Source organism: Lissotriton helveticus, chromosome 6 (assembly GCF_964261635.1).
Source record: "Lissotriton helveticus chromosome 6, aLisHel1.1, whole genome shotgun sequence".
In the NCBI taxonomy this organism is placed as follows: domain Eukaryota; kingdom Metazoa; phylum Chordata; class Amphibia; order Caudata; family Salamandridae; genus Lissotriton; species Lissotriton helveticus.
Genome location: NC_136067.1, coordinates 748,708,119 through 748,728,965, shown reverse-complemented (window position 1 = coordinate 748,728,965; position 20,847 = coordinate 748,708,119).

Genomic DNA, 20,847 nt, shown 5'->3' with positions numbered 1-20,847 from the left:
CTGGGGCGGAGCTTGTTACAAAATAAATCACATGTTCTTATCAATTCGCCTCTTGTTTGCAAGCCAGCCAGTGATCAAGAGCGTCAGGCTCGAAACGCGTATGGCGATTGAGAAAGATGCTTCTCTTTTCAAGCATTGCTACCTGCGGTGGTGTGTGCCGGAAACCCTCCGTGTGTGGTGTCTTTGTTGGAGGCAATCTTGGTGTTTTATATATATATATATATATATATATATATATTACCTACTGGCGGTCGCCAGTAGGTATATATAGTTAGGATTTTTTCTCTATGGGATTTTTGAAAATTCTATGTCTAATAACTTTGGCGTTTGTGGACGGAATTGGCTGAAATTTTCAGGAAAATGGCACATTTTGTTTCTGAGCAGCCGTTGAAAATTTGGGGGGGGGTTCGTCAAGGGGGGGCCGAGAAAAAAGGGGGGTCCCAAAACGTGTTTTTAACATTGAGTTTTCCATAGGGCGGTTGGCCTCACTTTTAGCCCGAACGGCTGAATGGATTTGCACAAAACTTGGCAAAATTGTAGGGACTGGTAGCCCGATGTGCCTTTTGTAGGTCTCAATATATGTGCTACAGTGGATTTTGAGAAATTAACGTTTAAAAAAAGATATATATCTGTAACAGCGGACCGGGCAGCGCTCCAGTACGCGTACTTTTCGCGCAACGGAGCTTTGTGAAGCGAAGCTGATTGGTTCTCCGGCGTCTGTAAACATTCCAAACAGTCCGTAGCGGCCGCCATCTTGTCTCTCGGTAGGATCGAGAGAGAAGAGGAGGCCAAAGCGAAGGGGCAAATGACCATAAGGGGGCATAGTAGATCCTCGCTGACCCCCTAGGTTTGATGTGGAGGTTTTAAAAGGGCCCCGCGGGGCAAAAAAAAAAAATAATAATAATAATCGAACGGCTGAATGGATTTGCACAAAACTTGGTAAAATATTAGGAACTGGTAGCCCGATGTGCCTTTGCTAGGTCTCAATATATGTGCTACAGTGGATTTTGAGAAATTAACGTTCAAAAAAAGATATATATCTGTAACAGCGCTCCGCTTCGCGTAACGGAGGTTTGCGAAGCTGATTGGTCATTCTGTCACTGGGCTATAGTTGGGCTACATCTGGCTGATATTTGGGCTACATTTGTTTTTTTTGTCTCTGGCGGCCATCTTTGGGCTTCATTGGGCTACATTGGGCTACATTTGGGCTCCAACATATATATAGGCCAATGTAGCCCAATATATATTTTTCAAAGTTAATTTTCGTAAAAACCACTGGAGCATATATCTTGAGACATAGCAAAGGCACATCGGGCTACCAGTCCCTACAATTTTGCCAAGTTTCGTGGAAATCCATTCAGCCGTTCGAGCTAAAAGTGAGTCCAACCGCCCTATGGAAATGAAGGAAATGAATGGGTAATTTGTAATTAGCAAATAGCTCATCGCAAACTAGGAATGGTAAAGAATCGCTATTTATTCCTTAAAGTTCGCTATTTAGGAAATGCAAAAAACTTTGATGATACATATGGCGGTTCATCTCTAACAAGATAAGAAGCATAGGGATAGATTTATGATGACTGGCGCATCACCAGGGATGTGTTAGTCATTCTGTGCCGCTGTTCTGTCACCTATGGTGTGCTGCATTTACAATGCGGCGCATCATGGGGCAAAAACAGCACAGATGCGTGATGTATCTGTGCCGTAAAGGTGGCGCATTGCTGGAGTTGTATCGCAAGTGTGATGAAGCTCCAGCAAGGGTCGGGGGTGCCCCTGTCGCAGGGTTTCTGTTCTCACACAGAACTGTGGACAGAGGATTGGAACCTCGGCGAATTAGGGTGTCCCAAAACTCACCTTAGTAATCAAAAACCCCTTAGCAAGCTAGGTACAGTGTCACATTGGATATAACAAACTCTCAATGTTTAGACAATCCAGAATATGAACTTATAGTACCTCAGGATACGTGGAACTCATGAACAGTCGGTCGTTATATATTTCTTAGAAACCAGAACATGGAGTTAAGAAGAACACATGTGTATTTGAAATGTTTATTTACTAATGCCGTCTTCTCAGGCGTAGTATCTTAGATAATACAAGTACACATATTATCAGTAGCAAAATTACCAGCATAGTTACTAGTACATAAAAAGCGAATGGTGACAGTATGTTAACATGCTGTAAATGAATAAGAGTTAGCAACACTTATAAGCAGCCGCGGGCCGTGGAGGGAGTTACGGTGGGGCAGGGAGGCGGGGAGGGGGAGGGGCAGGGTGGAGAGGGCTCCACCCTGCCCCTCCCCCTCCCCGCCTCCCTGCCCCACCGTAACTCCCTCCACGGCCCGCGGCTGCTTATATCTCACCCTCCCTAATACACATATTATATTATTTGCTAAGAAGGTCTCTTTGTGTTGGTTTAGGGCGTGCCCATACTTTAGTGTCTTAGATTTGAAGGAATCACATCAGCATACACCAGCTCTCTCTTCATGTGAACCGCATCAAGTGTTGTGTATGTGTGTTCGGCAAAGCATTATAAAACCCGCCTCATGCCCAGAATTGGCAGAAGCTGCACTTATGTTATGAGTATGAAGTCGTGGAGATCAGACCTCATAACAATTCTGTATCGTGTTGTTCTTGAAACTTCAGCACTCGCTGTACAGATATAGTTTAACAAGCAAAGCAGATAGTAGAGCAATAACATATTATTCTCATGTAAACCACGATGAACTACTAGGTTGAAAGCTAAAGCAACAACTAAGTGTCGTGTGCAGAAGTTGCAAAAAAGGAAAAATGGCGTTTAAACCGGTAATGAGCCCATGCTAACTTAACACGGTGTAAAGATATCCAGGACCTAGATGACACCTCCCCATGATCCGGAAACGAACTGAATAAGATAATAGAAGTGCCATCTCATGAGAGCAGATTGCAAGTTTATATGTGGACGGTCCGCAAGGTAAAGCATTAAAAACTAGGAAAATGTAATGCTAAAGAAAAATAAAACAGCCAAGTACTTTATCGAGTCTTAAGCCAATAGGCAAGCTAAATAATAAAAACTTGACAAATAAGTCAATGAATTGTCAATGAAATGCTAGTACTCAGCATATCAAACATGAAAAAGGTCTATGACATAACTGTGTATGCAAAATAAGCTGCAACAGCCTCCAATAGGAAGTCACCATCTTCATCCGAAAAGAGTTCAGCCATCCAATTTAAAAGCGGAAAAGAACATACGTGCTCTCCCAGCACCGGATCCTCTATCACCATCAGAGGACAGCTCGGTGGGTTTTCACGAAAGCTCTGTTCCAAGAAAGACTGTGTTGCCGCCAGTAAATTCCAGGGACCAATTAGTCCATGCATCAATGCCACAGCCATAATCCTTTCGCCAGGACAAACCAACTCGTGAGTAATGATAGGAGTCATCAGCTGATTAAAGTCGACGTCAGGAGAAACCGGTCCGCAGAGACACAAATCAATGGCCCAATCGAAATCACAGGTCAGGCAGTGAAATACAGGCTGGACACAGGTGAAGTAGGAGAATCGAAAAGATAATCCATATGCCGTGCTTAATATCGCCAACGGCATTGTGCCATAATATTCTAGCATGCGATTGCGGAACAGTGTCAGCAGCTGCAGGGCGGGAGCTTGCACAGGAGGGACATCCATATTTAAAAATGTAAAAAAGCACAAGAGCGTCCGCTGGTAATGCAAGTAAAAATGGGAATCCACGAAGCAGAGTGGAAAAAATAGAATGAAAGAAAGCAGGGATGACTCCAAAGATTTTCTCAAATGAAGTCACAAGACCACTGGTAACAACTTTAAAAAAGTGCGCCAGGGCCTTTGTGGAGGACGCGTTAAAGATAGTCCGAACCATCTTGCTGAAATGGAAAGGCAAATCTGTATTGAAAAGGGTCTGCACCTCTGTACGGGTGTTCGCTATGTGAAGCACGAAAGTTTCACGGGCCGAACTCAAGGCCACCTCTCTCTGAGACAAAAGAGCTCTTATTCTTGCCATGCCGTTGAAATCTGCTCCCAAGGTTGGTATTTGTGGCGAGATTGAAAACTCCCTATGTTCATGTGTGGGAGGAAATAGAACATTTCTGCAGCAAATAACCCGTTCACTTACTGTTACGATAAAAGGAATACTTTTAATTAACCCAGAACAATCTTTATTATTGAGCATCAAATAACTACCATTTTCCAACAACTTGAACGTGGGGATGATAGCAGGAACTGGCGTGCCTTGCAACACGCAAGCCATATTTGGTCGGTGTTTGTTGCATGAACCGTGTAACTGTATGTGCCTACACATTAGTGAATGATGTGGCGTCTCATTGCATTCCTCTCCATTCAGATAAACTTCTTGATCATCTTTGAAACATCTGTATGTGTATGGAAGCGACCAGACCTCATGAAGAAAAGCACTACCTAAAGGTTCATAACGACCTATTGGTATATATTTCATACAATTTGAAAACTTATATAAAGCAAAAGGCAGCGTTATTAAACCGTGGATAAGGCACGTTGCCAAAAAACCCGCAATCCTCTGCTGATGATGTCACTGAGCATGTCATGAATGATGTAATATGTGACATCATCAGCAGTGGATTACGGGTAATAGTATCTCTAGTTTACTCCCTTATAGCTGTCTTTCTTTTAACATAAGTGTCTGTTTCCTTCCCTTATACTTACTGTTCTTTTTTTAAAAAAACATTTTTGGTTCACTTCCGGGTCGCGTACCGGCGAGCGAACTGGGAAGCGAACTACGAGAAATAGAGGTTGGCACAGTTCCAAATATTGTACCAATTTTTTAATAACGGGGAGGTAGTTCTGAAAAGAACTTTTTTTTTAATTGTTTTTGTTGTTTCATATTTTTTTTATTATTTTTCTGAACATTTTTTTACTTTTTTTGAATTTTTCTGAACAGTTTTATATTTTTTTGGGTTTTTCTTGGAGGGGGCAATGAAAACGATTCATTGTAAAGGGCTCAACAGGAGCAACAAAACAAAAAAAAAGTATTTATTATTTTGGGCGTTTCGTACAAACTTGCATATGATAGTCAATAGCTCTGTTGATCAGAGTGATGCTTCTTTCTCCGTAGCAAATGAATCCATTGCAATGTACGCAGACGTGTTTTACTTCACCAAATCTCATTTGTATATTTGGCACCATCTCCCTGCCCTCTGGTCCCGTTACTTCCGGTACAACAGATCTTCTGGCCATAATAGGGAGATTATCTAGGTCGTTCCGAAACTGTGCAGCACTGTAGTTGTTAGGATGCCACCTAGTCATATGGCGATGCATTGTGTAGTTTCCGAAACTGTATTTTTTCTCGGTCCCTCTGGACAGTCTATCTTGACATATAAGGCAAGTTACGTATCTTGCATTTACTTTTTTCTGACCTTTGGGAATTTTAAAAAATTGCCAAATGAAGTTTTCTTTCCGGTGAGACGTCCTGGGCTCCTGAGGCAAAAACTGCCTCTCTTCGTGCTCGTCGTCCTGTTCCTCTTCTTCCTCTTCTTGTTGAATTATAACTTGAGCAGGTGGTCCACTCTTCCTTGGATGTGGTGGAGGTGGTGGGGAAGCACCAGCTGAAGCTACTAAAGAAGCCATTGCTCACTGGTAACAAAGGGTCTTTCTCTCACAATGATGAAAGTCAGAGTGAGGAAAGAAGGAGGGATTTTCATCATTTGGGAAAAACAAGAGTTCTCAACCAATGAAAAGTGTTCATTTTAGATTATATGACCTAGTCTTACATCATTAGGAAACCAAAAGTGAAATGAACCAATGAAAAGTGTTATTACCAAGTCACATGACCTGCTGTGTTTACGTTAAGCGCTTTGCAGGGCCTCCCGGTTTGCTTCCAGAAACCTGCGCTTTGCGACTCGCTTCGCGTACCAGTTCGCTAACGTAGCACGTCATATGACGTATCACGCGACAACGTGAAACGTCATGCGGACGGGAGGCGTCACGATGTTGTTTTCTAACGCGGCAGTTGCGGTAAAGAAACGTTTACCGGCTCGCGGTCTATTTCGCGGCATCAAGGTCAGCTAACGGGAAGCTTCCCGATTCGCGAAGCGGGAACGAAGAAAAAAAAATATTTTAAAAAAAAATTATTCATAAACATATAAAATATATTTTTGGATTTAAAGAAGAATACATTTTACAGCTACAGATATTAGCTGTTAAAAAACCAATGAAATTCACTGAAAAAACCATAGGTTATAGACCATATATAGTTAGGAATTAGCATTTACAAAACCTTGAAAATTCACTGAAAAAACCATAGGTTATAGACCATATATAGTTAGGAATTAGCATTTACAAAACCTTATTTTACTCACACAAAACCATTGAAATTCCATATATAGTTAGTTGCACTAACTATATATCGCGCACCCGCAATCCACTGCTGATGATGTCACATATTACATCATTCATGACATGGTCAGTGACATCACTGATGACATCACTGATGACATCTCAAATGACATCACTGATGACATCACTGATGACATCTCATTTGACATCAATGACCACATCACTGATGATATCATTCATGTGACAATACAATGCATCTCCTCACATTTTAATATAACCTCTGTTTCACCCAGTGTTAAATACAGAGTATAATTTTTGAAACCATTGACACACCAATACTAGTTACTACATACGCACTCACTGATTCCTATGTCTACACACACATTCACTCATTCACCCATACAATCATTCATACATACAATCACTCATCTTTACAACACTATCATATGCACTCATACACCTATACAGACACTCACAGTCTGCCACTCATCCATGGAGTTACTCACACACCTAGTCAGTCCTGTAAAGAATCAATGACACTTCCATTTTCTTGTCTATACAGTTAAACATAGAGCACCTTACATTTTCAAACATATACTAACACATACTTACCTTCTTATACAATCATTGATACAAGTACACATTGATCTGCACAGAGTCACACACCTCCCAGCCAGCCACACACACACTCAGTCTCCCATACAAATACTTGGACAATCAATCAGTAACCCATATAGTTAATCATATAGCTACTGATCAACACATGCAGCAGTTTACAGAACAACAGACATAATGATGCACAAATTAAGACAGTTTAGTCACTAACCCATGCACTCAGTGAGACACATTTAATCACTCACTCATACATTCAGTCATGCACCTACTAAATCCTTTGTCCAGACACTTATACTTCCACTCATTCTTCAATATGTAAGACACATTTTAACTTTACAGAAACATACAGTCACTGGATGTTGTCATCAGTGATGTCATCAGTGATGTCATTTGAGATGTCATCAGTGATGTCATCAGTGATGTCACTGACCATGTCATGAATGATGTAATATGTGACATCATCAGCAGTGGATTGCGGGTGCGCGATATATAGTTAGTGCAACTAACTATATATGGAATTTCAATGGTTTTGTGTGAGTAAAATAAGGTTTTGTAAATGCTAATTCCTAACTATATATGGTCTATAACCTATGGTTTTTTCAGTGAATATATATATATATTAAAGAGTTGTCCTCAGCGAGGAGAACTCCAAACAGGTTTTTTCCTCTTTTATTTCAGCTACAACAAAACCAGAAAAGTTCATCAGATTAATTCATCATGCTTAATGTGTTTCAAACTTAATAGTTCTTGTTCACAAGCCATATGTCGAGCGAAGGAGCGATAGCAAAACAAACGCCTGTTCACCTTAAATAGTTCCGCCATCAGTGGGCCTCTCAGTGACTTCAACAAGTGCATGGTGGTGTTCGTAGTTTTGCTAAGAATACTATCACCCCAGTGGGTCCACTCCTGCTAGGCATAAAATAACAAAAACAGGTTTACACAGTATAGTGGTCTAATCCAATGTTAATTCATGGAATTGTTGGATATTTGGTAAGAGACTGTTGGTCCAGTAGTGACTAAGGGTAGAGGTCACTCAGAAACCGCTGCTTGACGCGGTAGTGCATCCTCACGGCTGGACGGGCCCTTTGATTTGCAAAAAAAAGTTGTCCTCGATGAGGTGCACTCCAAACAGGTTTCTTCCTCTTTTATTTCAGCTACAACAAAACCGGAACAGGTTATCAAATTAATTGATAAGACTAGATGCGTTTCAAACTTAACAGTTCTTGTTCACAAGCCATATGTCGAGCGAATCAGCGATAGCAAAACAAACACCTAATCACCTTAAATAGTTCCTCCCCCAGTGGGCCTCCCCGTGAGTTGAACAAGTGCATGATGGTGTTCGTAGTTTTGCTAAGAATACTATCACCCCATTAGGTCCACTCCTGCTTGGCATAAAAAAAAATCTCTGGTGCCAGGAACAACTATTGCAATGTCTGCATTTTGCCTTATTCGGTATGTTGCAAATTGTAGTAATTTGTTTTATTCTTTTTCTCTTTCAGCTTCTTTGGAGAAGTTCTTCACATTACAACATGGAGTCAAATATGTGTATTTTCTATTTTATTTGACACTGCTATTAATTTAACACCTTACTACTCTCTCAGCTTTGCATTGCATTTTTCTGTTAATTACACACACACACACACACACACACACACACACACACACACACATAAACACACACATATATATTTGGTTCAGTCCCAAATTCTCCCATTTACTGAAGATGCTGATTGTAAAGTCCATTCTGCAATGCTTTTATCTATTGACTACTTGCATCTGTTTTTAGATGATAACCTCCTTATGAAAATTGTGCGCTTAACTAATTGCATGGCAAACGATACACTGGTGATGTATTTAACCTGATTAAATATTGAGAATGACCCCACAATAAATTCTGCAGGGTGCCCACCTATCTTAGGCATTAGTGATAACATTGTATGTGAGCTTGCAGAACCACTCTTTCATAAATGTTATAACATTTATATGCATAACGTATATGCATGCCAGATGTTCAGAAAGCTGTACAAAACTGGTACTGTGGCATGTGGTACAATCTGTAACCACTGGGAAGGATTACCTCAGGGGCTTATTTGTAAGAAGCTCCAAAATGACCAGAGCAGGTAATTGCATTGTATCAAATGGCTTGCTTTCAAAATCTCAGGTGGGATGTATATGTAAGCACTGCACTTTATAATGAGAGTACTTCACTGGTCATGAATTGTAGTCAGTTGGCTGAAGGCCACAGTCCACCTGTATACTTGATTGCAAAAAGATGGGTTGGGTGGATACAAATTACGAGGCTCATTAACCTTATAATGTGAGTCATAAAGCATGCACATGGATTGTAATTACGACTGAGAAAATTCTAAAATACACTGGTGTAATTTCAGGAATTTTACGTTTTGCTTGTTACACAAAATTACACCACTAAGCCACTTTGCATAACAACACCCCATGCTCTGTAAAAATGAAATGAGCCATTCACAGTAAAAAAATAACTGTAAATGCACGGGAACAGCAGAATGTGAGGGTCTGTTGTTGACAGTGCATTTGTTTTTCAGTAATATATTTTTTTGTGCAAAATGTCTCAGTCAAAAGATGATGCAATGATGAGTTTCAAGCTAAAATATAGCCCAAAATGATAGTTTTGCTTGTGGCATCATTTTAATGAAGAATCACGTAATTAGGTGAAGGCAAATCACTTGAGTTGTGTACACCCCTACTTGTAATGTGATAGACATAATTAAAGTGCAACAATTACCAAACAGTGTCGTGGAGAAATCAAGATAAAGTGATAGAAAGGGAGATTCCTATTTTATTGTAGAAAAGCCAGGTGTTTAAAGCCTTATGGAACCCAGGAATAGTAGCTTGCACTCATAAGTGCAGGAGTAGGGAGTTCCTTTCATGATAGTGCTTGAAAAAACTCGGCCACCCACCAGTAGACTACAAATCTGACAAAAGTTGAGCATGGGCCGATCTCAAACTATGAGAGATGGGATAAACATGAAATTTAATGTGCAGGTAGTGGGGCCCTGTTCGATTAAAGTCTCTGGAAACCGGACACATAGCCTTGATGAGATCAATCTGCTTGAATATAGGAAGTCAGGGAAGAGTATTGAGCACATGAAAGGCTGCAGACCATTCAGACCATTTAGGTAAACACAAACCCAAGTGAGCTGCAGCATTTTGAATCCACTGTAGATGTTGCTGTAGTGTGGCAGAATTTGCATGGAACAGACTTTTACAGTAGTCATATCAACTCAAAATAGTGTCTCTTTCTGCCAAAGATCTTGTCGGTGCTGGAAGGAAGGGCAGGATCTTCTACAGAACTCTCATTAAATGGATCTATGTAATGGATACCTTACTCACATGAATGGGCAAGTCAACTCTTGGTTCATTTGAAGAGCCAGTTGTCACATCTTGGAGACAATAATGAGACAGGAAGTGGGAAAAGGACTATTTTTTCAGACAAAAACCAGTCTGCAGGGTTATGGGGAAGTTTTTCCCTGCACTCATCAGTTACCCTGTTTTCTCTTAATTTAATGTAAATATTTACTAATAGTTACTATTATGCCATCATACACTCATTGAAACTACTTGCTGAGTCTCCATATCCGTGATCAACTGAAATCAACAAATGAGTATCATCTACATAGCGGGCAAAGTTCACTCCAAATGTGTGGAATAAACCTTCAAGTGGTTGAACAAACTAATTAAACAAAGTTGGGTGTAAGGCAGACCCCAGGGGAGCTCCCTGATCTGCTGGTTTGAAGCAAAATTGGAAAGCTCCCAATTAAACTTGCTGGGAGCTCTCTTTTCAACAAGATTTCAACAAAATGAGTGCAGTGCCCTCTTCTACAGCAACCTCCCACAGCCAGTTAAGAAACCGGCTGTGGGAGGCAAGGTATATGGTTGTGGAGAAATCCAGCAGCACCAGGACTGAAGAATTGCTGTGGTTGGTAAACCATCTGAGATCCTCCAGAACAAATACTAAAGTTGTCTTTATGCTGTGGCCAGGGCAAAAGCCTGAGTGGGCCTTGTTTTCCTCTTAAAAGGATGAAAGATAAATGCTCACAGTCTTTGCCAGGAATTCTATCAGTTAGAGAAAGAGGGATATGGGCGGAACATTCCCTATCACTTTAGAACCATCAGCCTGTTTTAGCAGTGGTATCAAATCTTCCAGTTTCCAGTTTTTTGGCACTATTGCCAACTCTAGGAATTTGTTGCAGAGCTTCAGAGGTGCTTGATGTGTCACAATGGGCCTTGTCTATATAATCGAGGGGTGCAGGGTTGGTATCAAAAGGAGAGCCTGAGCTACTCGTGTTCAGTAATTAGCCAGACCTGCCTAATGAATTGACTTGAAAGCACCTAACCTTTGCTGATGATCCCCTAGGGAATCTAAAAAGCAGCCTTGTCCCCACCAGGGTCCCAGATTCACTGAATTTATACTCAAAGTGCCCTGAGAGATTACCACAGCAGTTGTGATGCCGCAAATGAAGATTTCACAGATACAGGGGAGTCTTTGAACAATTTAAAGATGCTAAAAACTTCATTAGTGAAGTTCTGGGATGTAAGATTTCCATTGGCCTAGTAACTGACTTTTGCTTTCTTTTCATACTCTAATTGTATCCTTCATCTGACTTCTAATCCTCTGCTCATAGTTATTTCACCAGAGTTGCTCTACTTTTCTTCAAAACATTTGTTGCCATCTTTAACATTGCCATATACCAAGGGCATGTGGGTCTATTTAGGAGAGAGGAGAACTTAGAGGAGGGAAGATCAGCTTGGGATACTGAATTTAGCCAGCTGTTATACCTTATAACTTCTCTCTGCAAGCACATGCTGTAAGAGTTGGCTACCCACCTGATCCAGATGGACAACACACATTAACAATAGTATCTGTTTGCAGAGCACCAAGGGGACAAATGGTTTCCATTCTTGATTTTGTATTGTGTGTTATTAAAAGTCTTCCTGCTCTAGAAGCAGCAGCCTCTACTTCATCTGTTGAGGAGGACATTGCAAGGTTGCAGAATCTGCAGTTTCCTCAGCAGAATAACTAATGCAGAATTTGTGCTTGGTAGGGAAAGAAGCAGGAGAAAAGCTACTGCCCCCTGTGCATATCTCAGCATGGCCTGTGTTTTCAAGTTATGCGAAACTGACTGAATTGTAGGACACAGATTAATAGTTAGTATCTGCCCCAAATGGCTGCACATGGACACATATCTTTCATAATCAATTACGTGTCTAGCTTTTGCAAATAGTGAAGAGAGGAGAGGAGAAGAGAAGAGAGGAGAGGAGAAGAGAGGAGAAGGAGAAGGAGAAGGAGAAGGAGAAGGAGAAGGAGAAGAGCTTAACCCTGTGGTAGCTTGGAACAAAAGCAGTCAGGCTTAACTTAGAGGCAATGTGTAAAGTTTTTATGCAGCATTTCAAGCAGTGATGAAGGGAAAACCCAACACAAGAAACTCCCAGGTCAATTCTGAAAAATAGAGTACAATATAATAAATCATTTAAGATCAAAATGACAAAACCCCAATCAGTAGAACCAGAGATAGGCAATTTCAAAGATGTAAGTGAAAATAACACACAAAAGAATAACATGTCAACTCTGAAAGCCTGGTTGTGCCGATCTGTGACAAAGGGCCAGATGTAAGAAGCCATTTGCGGTTCGCAAACGCCGGAATCGCAAACGGTGTTTTGGTATGTATGAGCCAAATCGCAAAATAAGGAATCGCAAAAATTGTGATTCCTTATTTTGCTCAAGCTTTTAAGGAATCGCAATTTTGCGATTCCTTAAATGCTATGCATCAAGCATTTTTTTTGCGAATCCTCATTAAGAAATCGCAAATTACCACCAACTTGTATGAATGTGCGCCATATGCACACACATGTAAATTTCAGGGGTGCAACAGGGTGTCCTTAAAACACCCTTGCACCCTTGAAATTATTCTCAATTTGCGATTAGCAAATTGTGAATCGCAAATTGAGAATAACTTCCCATTCCTTCCTAGGGGCCTCCTGGCCCATAGAAATTAATGGGAAATTATTCCTTAATAGCGATTAGCAATTTGCTAATCGCAATTATGGAATTTTAAGAAATCGCAAAAAAAGCGATTTTCTACATACATCCCAAATTGCAAATCTCAAATAGCGATTTCTAAAAAATCGCTATTTGGGAATCGCTAATGGTGGTGATGATACATCTGCCCCCAAGTTACAGGTTCAGACTGACCGTGATGGTGTGCAGGCCAGATACAGGATACAGTTAGGCACGCGGAACAAAAGTACCTTAAATCCTGGTTGCAGAACGCTGCGGAGACCCACGTCAGTAATGCGTCATGCAGCAGTGAATCCTAGGAGCTGAAAAGCTGTGATGTGAAGTTCAGCATCGTCATCAATTATGCCATCAATGAGGGTCTTGAGAAACGAGGGGCTGTATATAGATCGGTCACACGCTGACAAAGCAGCAGATATTGCAATGCAGGGTCCTGTGTCATCTTCAAGGATGCAGTCAACAAGTGGCTTGTGATGTGAAGAACTGCACTAAGGATGTCTTACAAAGGAGCGGTGGCAAAGTTCTGCTGTACTCTGATTCACGCAGTGGTCCTGATGTGCAGTTTGGAGATGCAATGCGTCACGCAGCTACTCTGATGCACAGTGGCTGGGGCCACAGTTGAACTGGCAGAGCACCTTCAGGCCCACTTCCAAGGCATCAGGCCAGGGATGACATTACTTGCGATGGCAGGAGTCACAACTGGCAAAGTCCAGGTGCAGGGTGCACTTATACGGAAGAAACCTGTTATGTCCCTGAATCTTCTGATCAGAAGACCAGCCAACTTGCCCTTGGAGTCACTCTAGTGGGCCTGGGTTCATGATGCAAGTCTAGTCCTTCTCAATCAGACAGGAGGACAGCAGAGTGCAGTCCTTATTGCAGAAAGCAGCACAACAGTATTTCTTCCGAAGGTCCACATGTGTACTGAACAGTTGTGGTCTGAGGTCCAATAGTTATACATTTATATTCTAAACTATCACCTTGCGCTCACTTTGACTGCAAAGGATGCCTGCATCGCAGAAACTGATGCACAACATTGATAAAATGACAGTATATGAAGTGTTACATTTTTTCTACATAAGAAATTATTATATATTATGCTCCTAATGTTACCTATGCAATGTGCAAACACGTTTCCTTGTACAGTGCTCAAAATTCCTGTAGGGTAGTAGCCAATCTATACAAAAAAAAATTTGTGCTAATTTTTTAGCCCATACCACCTAGCTTATCCTTTTTTTATTTTTGGGACACCAGAGTAGCCTGTCAACATTGAATTCATTGTTCTAGTTACCTCTGTATTGAATTGATGGTGAAAGTGGCCCATCTGCCTGAATCACTGCATCTGCTTTATTAATCACATAATATAAGAGAAATTTGTTTTGTGGAAAGGAATGGTTGGGAAGAAGACCTACAACAGATTAAACAACAACACTCCTCTATTAGATTCCCACATGCAATCCCTTAATAGTCTATTTAAAGGTTAGTTACTTCACATGGATAATACCTCCTAAAGTTTCACCAACAATACATAAAATGGGAGATTTGTTCTCTCTATATTCTCAATAAAACACAACTATTCTTCAGCAACTAACATTTGCATATCTTTCATCATAAGCATGATAGTGGAACTACTTTTAGAACATTGGAATGTTGAGAGTTCTATTGAAGACAATGGAGTGGCTCTGGAATTCTAATGGCTGGTCGAATACTGGAGCATTAACATTCCAAAATGTTCCTTTCACATCTGTTGCTGTGAACAAAGGCCTCACGGAGCCCGAGGGTATTACAACCAACCCACTCGAGCTCTGTGAGGCCTTTGTATTACTAATTAGAACATTCAACCATCTAGGGGCAGATTGTTCGAATAGCCTTTTAGCCCTTCATAGCTGGCTATGCCGGCCAGTAAAGGCATGCTCCATTGTGAAAGGTCCTAACCTTTAGCTCGGGCCTTTAATGCTGGAAATTTGTAAACTGGGAAATGTGTTACAATTTTACACCTTCCCTAGTGAGGCATAACAAAGTTAAATGTCTTTATTTCTCCTCATTATTTTCTCTTTCCATGTGTGCTGCAATCTGCACACAGTGCACCAGGGCATGCAGAGAGCAGAAATGCTCTTCGAAATATGGAGCATTACTGCTCTCTCCCTTACACACAATGCAGCACAGCACAGTAACTTTGTTTGCTGTCCTGCATTACAGGAAAGTTTAGTAAATGTGCCCCTCATTCTTTTTGCTAGCATTCAAAGTTTACTTTCTCAATTGCAAAATATGTTTTCACTAAAGACTTTTTACCAAACAACTCAATGTGCTACACATACTACACACAAGTGTCATGGCCATGCATGAAAATTTACTTCTACCCATACGTGTATTCTGTGGCCCACAAAGACATAGGAATGCTATGCGTGCACTTCAGCTTGTGGATTCTATCTGCGTTTGTTGATCTAGCAGAACCTCTGAAGCAAGTCACTGTGGAACTTATTTACAAGAAGTGACACATCTCTGTATCAGCGGTGCATCAAAATCACTAATGAAATGCTAAATATTTTTTAAATGCCATGGATGCACCATATTCATGGTGTGGCGGACCATAGCATAAGCTGTGGGCTACATGTAAAAAAAATTATGCTGGTGTTATGGCGCCGCAAAAACGGACGTATCTGCTGCAAAAGTGCTGCAAGGCATATTTGCTTTAAGTAACGCGACCCAATCCACCTTAGTGTCATTTTTCACTGTGTGTAACATGAACAAAGTATAAAAAAATATGCAATATAAAAAAAAGGCAAACTTCACACAAGGCAGCCATGGAGCAGGGAGAAGAGACCATCAGTCAGGACAACAACCCCAACAACAACCCCAGCACCTGACAGGGTAACCAGACAGACTCCCAGGAGAAGAGGAAGTGAGGAGAATAAGATCCTGATCCCTGAGGTGTCAGTCTATATTGGCCAAGGTCACCAAAGTGGGACCAGAGAAGAGGACAGTAATGACTTGAAGAAATGCTAGCATGACAAAAAGTACAGGATGAAGGAGAAACTGCCCAACAACCTGAAGGCAGCTGACAACTGCAAGGAAATACTCAAGGAGGCTAAGCGACCATCCACCAGGACCTCCTATGCCTACAAGTGGAAGAGGTTCTGCATTTGGTGCACGTCCAAGAATGCTCACCCTACATCCTGCAAGGAAGATGTCATCCTTCCATACCTATTGCATTTAGCTCAATCTGGCCTTAATTTCCATTCTATTAAGGATCACCTAGCAGCATTAACTGCGTATAGGAAATGCCCTTCACAAACATCCATTTTCCAGATACCTGTAATTAAAGATTCTTTGGAGGGATTGTAGAAGGTATTTCCCCCCGTTAGGTGTCCGTTGCCTTCATGGGAGCTGAATGTGGTGCTGTCACGGTTGATCAAGGAACCTTTTGAGCCTATTCATAATGCTTCTCTACAGCATTTATCCTGGAAGGCAGCCTTCCTTGTTTCTATAACATCGGCCCGCAGGGTGAGTGAGATCCAGGCCCTGTGTTGTCAAGAGCCTTATACTGTATTTCATGCATCTAAGGTTGTCATGAGGACTCACCCTAAGTTCCTTTCTAAAGTGATATCTGATTTTCATGTCAATCAGATGATAACTTTACCTACGTTTTTTCAACATCCTTCCTCCTCGGCGGAGAGGTCTCTTCATTCCCTGGATGTAAGAAGGGTGTTGAAATTCTACTTGGATAAGACCAAGGACATTCGTAGGTCAGACCAATTGTTTGTCAATTATGGATCGGTCAGGGCTGGTATTGCCACCTCTAACAGTCCATCTCTAGGTGGATTGTGTCCTGTATCCAGCTATGTTACCAAAATGCTAACAAGACCTTAGGGGGTAAGCCTAAGGCTCATTCCAGCAGGGGCAAAGCGACTACAACGGCTTTGCTACGTAATGTTCCCATTGCAGACATCTGTAGGGCTGCCACTTGGAAGTCAGTCCATACCTTTGCTAAACACTACTGCCTGGACTCTGATGCCAGGGCAGATGCTCAGGTTGGGTAGGCTTCGTTGAGGAATCTGTTTGCACAGTAGTGGTTTTGTCTGTTTCCTCCACCGCTGGTTTGGTTGTTGGGATGGGCTTGCCATTCTATTCACAATATTATGACTATACACAGAGATCCCCTACTACAGAAGGAATAGTTTCTCACCTGTAACTCCAGTTCTGTAGTAGGGGTATCTCTGTGATAGTCATAAGTGACCCGCCCTCCTCCCCGGTGGATGAAACGATAATATACTGAATGCTACAGGCCTGGCTTTATACAACTTCAAAAAGAACTGAAATTAACTTGCCTTTGGCTGTGCATCCTGGGATACCAAAGGTCTCTGGAGAGTTCCTTAAAGGCACGGTATCCCTTTTCCAGACACATAATGGCAGCCTATGGGGCTTGTCTGTCCAACCCTTCCTCTCTATCATGACAAATGATTTTTGTGAATGGGAGTTTCTCTATGTGTGAAACTTAGCAAAATGTGTACATTTTAATATTATTTGGCTATACTTTTCACTTGAAGATGAAGTGCTGGCCAATGTAACCTTGTAGTTTTAGGTTGCATTGTTTGTCATTGGTTTTCTCTTAAGTGTCTATGCAGGACTGCAGAAGAAGACAACTTAAGAGACTATTTCGATTACTCCGGGGTCCACGAACATGGGCGGGACTATTCACAATATTATGACTAGCACAGAGATACCCCTACTACAGAACTGGAGTTACAGGTAAGAAACTACTCCATCCCAACTCCTCCAGAGGCTATTTTAGAGGATTCGACGACTTTTATGTGTTTTTTGTCCTGTTATCCAATGCTTCTCTACCTTACAACTTTTCCTGTGTATTCGTATTTATATCCCATGCTTGTTCTTTCCCTCATATTACTGCATGTATAATGTGTCATGCTATTCATTATGTATAATCAGCTTTGATCACTGTAAAGCGCTCTGATATCCGCAAGGATCTTGTTTGCGCTCTATAAAACCTTCAAAATAAATGCATACGGAAAAAGAAGTCCATGGTAACAGGAGGAGCTGGATGTCTTGGAGAAGCTGGTGGCAGCTGTCATCCCAGAAGAGTAGGTGGTAGGAGTTCTAGGACAAGACAGAGCAGACCATGAGGAAGAACAAGACCTATAGGGTAAGTCGCAATAAGGGGCAACATGGGCAAAAAGGTCAAGTTGTGCAGTGCAGCTAGCTAAGTACCAGTGCTCCACTGCACCATGTGCAGGGCAAAAGGCAGGTATGTGGGTCATGTACCATTAAGCATCACTTTAATGTAAGTCACACTGCTCAGTGACATGTTGCACAGCTCACTTCAGGCCCATCATGCTTCTCCCTTTTATGTGTGAAGTGCTGCGCCAGTCCACAGTCACCTCTATAAACTGCCATCTGTAGTCGTATGTACAACTTGAGTAATCAGACCTGCAAATCTCACAATACCCAGTAAAAAACCTTGGAGCCTAAGTTACAAGAGGCCTGTGCTGCCAGACCATCACTTTTAATTACACTCTGATGGTGCAGGCCTCTCAATCATATCCATGATGCAATGCGAAGGCCACACTTCTTGGCTTACAATGACCTCATAGGAGTGGATAAAGCCAAAGAAGTGATTACTCTACATCCATGTAGATTAGCCTGGCCTTCCAGGGATGGGTCTGCACTGTGAGCCTCTGAAACGTCCAGAAAACGTATGTCCTGGGTCCACAATAGGCTTGTAAATAATCACCTGTATGTGGAGTGTAAGCAAGCGATGTACACCAGAGGACCATATGTGTTGAAACTAAAGATTGTGTGTGGCACTGGTGGGCCTCTGGTAGTACAGTGCATTGTAGGTGCTGGCTGAGCATGTACAGCTGCCAGTTTGTGTGGATGTGGGGACATAGCACAGGAAGGTGGTGTGAAGGCATATGTGTACAGCAAGGTAGAGTGACACATACTCTACCATGCACTGCTGTCTCTGACAGTGTCACTCTTGTGTCGTAGCTGGGAAGGGATGACAGAGATGAGCCCATTGGGGCACTACACGCTAAATGTGATGTGGCCTTGGTTGAAGATGTAGCACGTGGCAGGACAGAGTCTGGATGCAAAGCGTCTCACCATGCCAAATATGTCAAAGTTGGAGGATGTGAAGCAGGGATCAGTCAAGGTATAGGAAGAGCTAGTTTTCCACCACAAACACTTTGAGTCAGGGATAGTAGGAGGCTGAAATGGATGGGCCCAGTTGTGCTGCAAACCTGGGAGGTACATGTCACCTATTTCAGCACTACTACCATGCAGAGTTCAGGTAGACCCAGAGCCCCCAAAAACAGGACATCAGTCAGTCAGGCTATTGGATATGATCACACATATTGTTGATGTTGAAGGCAAATGAGAGACAATGTAGGATCTGGGTTTCATCCGTGTGTGACAGTAAGTTGTGTCCCTTGACCAAAATAAGAATTGCCAGAGGAGACATGTACATGTACAAGTGAAAGGGCCTGAATCAAACAATGTGTGATAATCTGAAGATAAACTACTCTTGCAATGATGCAAAGGGGTGAGCATTCGTGCTGGCAATCTACATAGTTTCACTGGGCCCATCGACTCAGATTTCCTACACTGTGGCCACTGTCCACTAGTATGGAGTCAACTGTGTGTGTAATTAACTCACATCAGTATCCACAACCTGAAAAACCATAATAAGAAGATCCACTCACACATTCCTAAAGTGTAGCAAGGTTGGAAGCTGTGTAGAGGTGTGCAGGATATGTGTGAAATACAGAACTCCTGGCCACATGAATGCACAATGTGAATGCAAGACAGCACAATAAGGTAGAGTGTCATGGTATACTGTGTTAAATGCAAACTGCAAGAAAATAATTAATTAATGTCCCAAGCCGCATCCCTTTCACAGGAGTGAAGGGCTGAGTACTGGTCAAAGGGCATGCATGCTCGCTGGGGATCAGGTGCAATGTGCATAGTGGTGGTGTTAATACATCCAAATACATGGGGGCATATTTACAAGCCCAGTGTGCTGTGGGAACTTCACCTTTAATGATGTTGTGGCCACGGAGTTGGCTTACCCATATCTACAAGGCCATGTGAAGCCACCCTGCATGGCTTTTCATGGCCTTGTTGATATGGAGAGCTGCTGTTTTACCTCACGCTATAATTGTAGGTGTGCCATGGGCCTCATGGTGGGTGTTCCCATCTAACACTCATGGTATTTGACACATTCTCAAATTTACAACTGGAAACCTTGGTTTTCAGCAACATCTTAGGCCTCCCTAGGGGAGGTGTAGAGGCTGTGCAACGAGGAGAAATAAAATATTTTCTCCACAATTTTTCCTCTTGCTATATGTGCATGCATTCAGCGCCACACACAAAAAGAGACAATTGCCTCCATATCTTGTTTTTGGGCAGGAAGTGTCCCTTCCTGCAAAAAAACATTCATCACTGCAATGCAAGCACCATGGCAGACATTTGTGTCCCAGCGCTGTGGAGAATTACAGGAATGCACAGCATCTCATAGATAAGGAGCATTAATGTCCTTTTCTTTTGATGTAGGGTAGAGCATCAGGAAGGCTTGCAATGATGCCCTAAGGCATAAACTTGTACATGAGGCCCTGATTGCCAATATTTTTACACATGTGAGCAACTGACATGGATCACCATCAACATAAATCTTTTCCATTCCAGAGGATGAAACACCAACTCCTGACCAGCTGCTTGTCCTGGAAGTGGATCCTGCGGAGGATGACAGACTGCAAACCCTTAACCTACATACTCTCCATCAAATCCTGGACTTCATCCAAACACCATCCTCGGTCACGGGAAGGGCCAACAGCATTGCCGGGTCTCTAGATTATC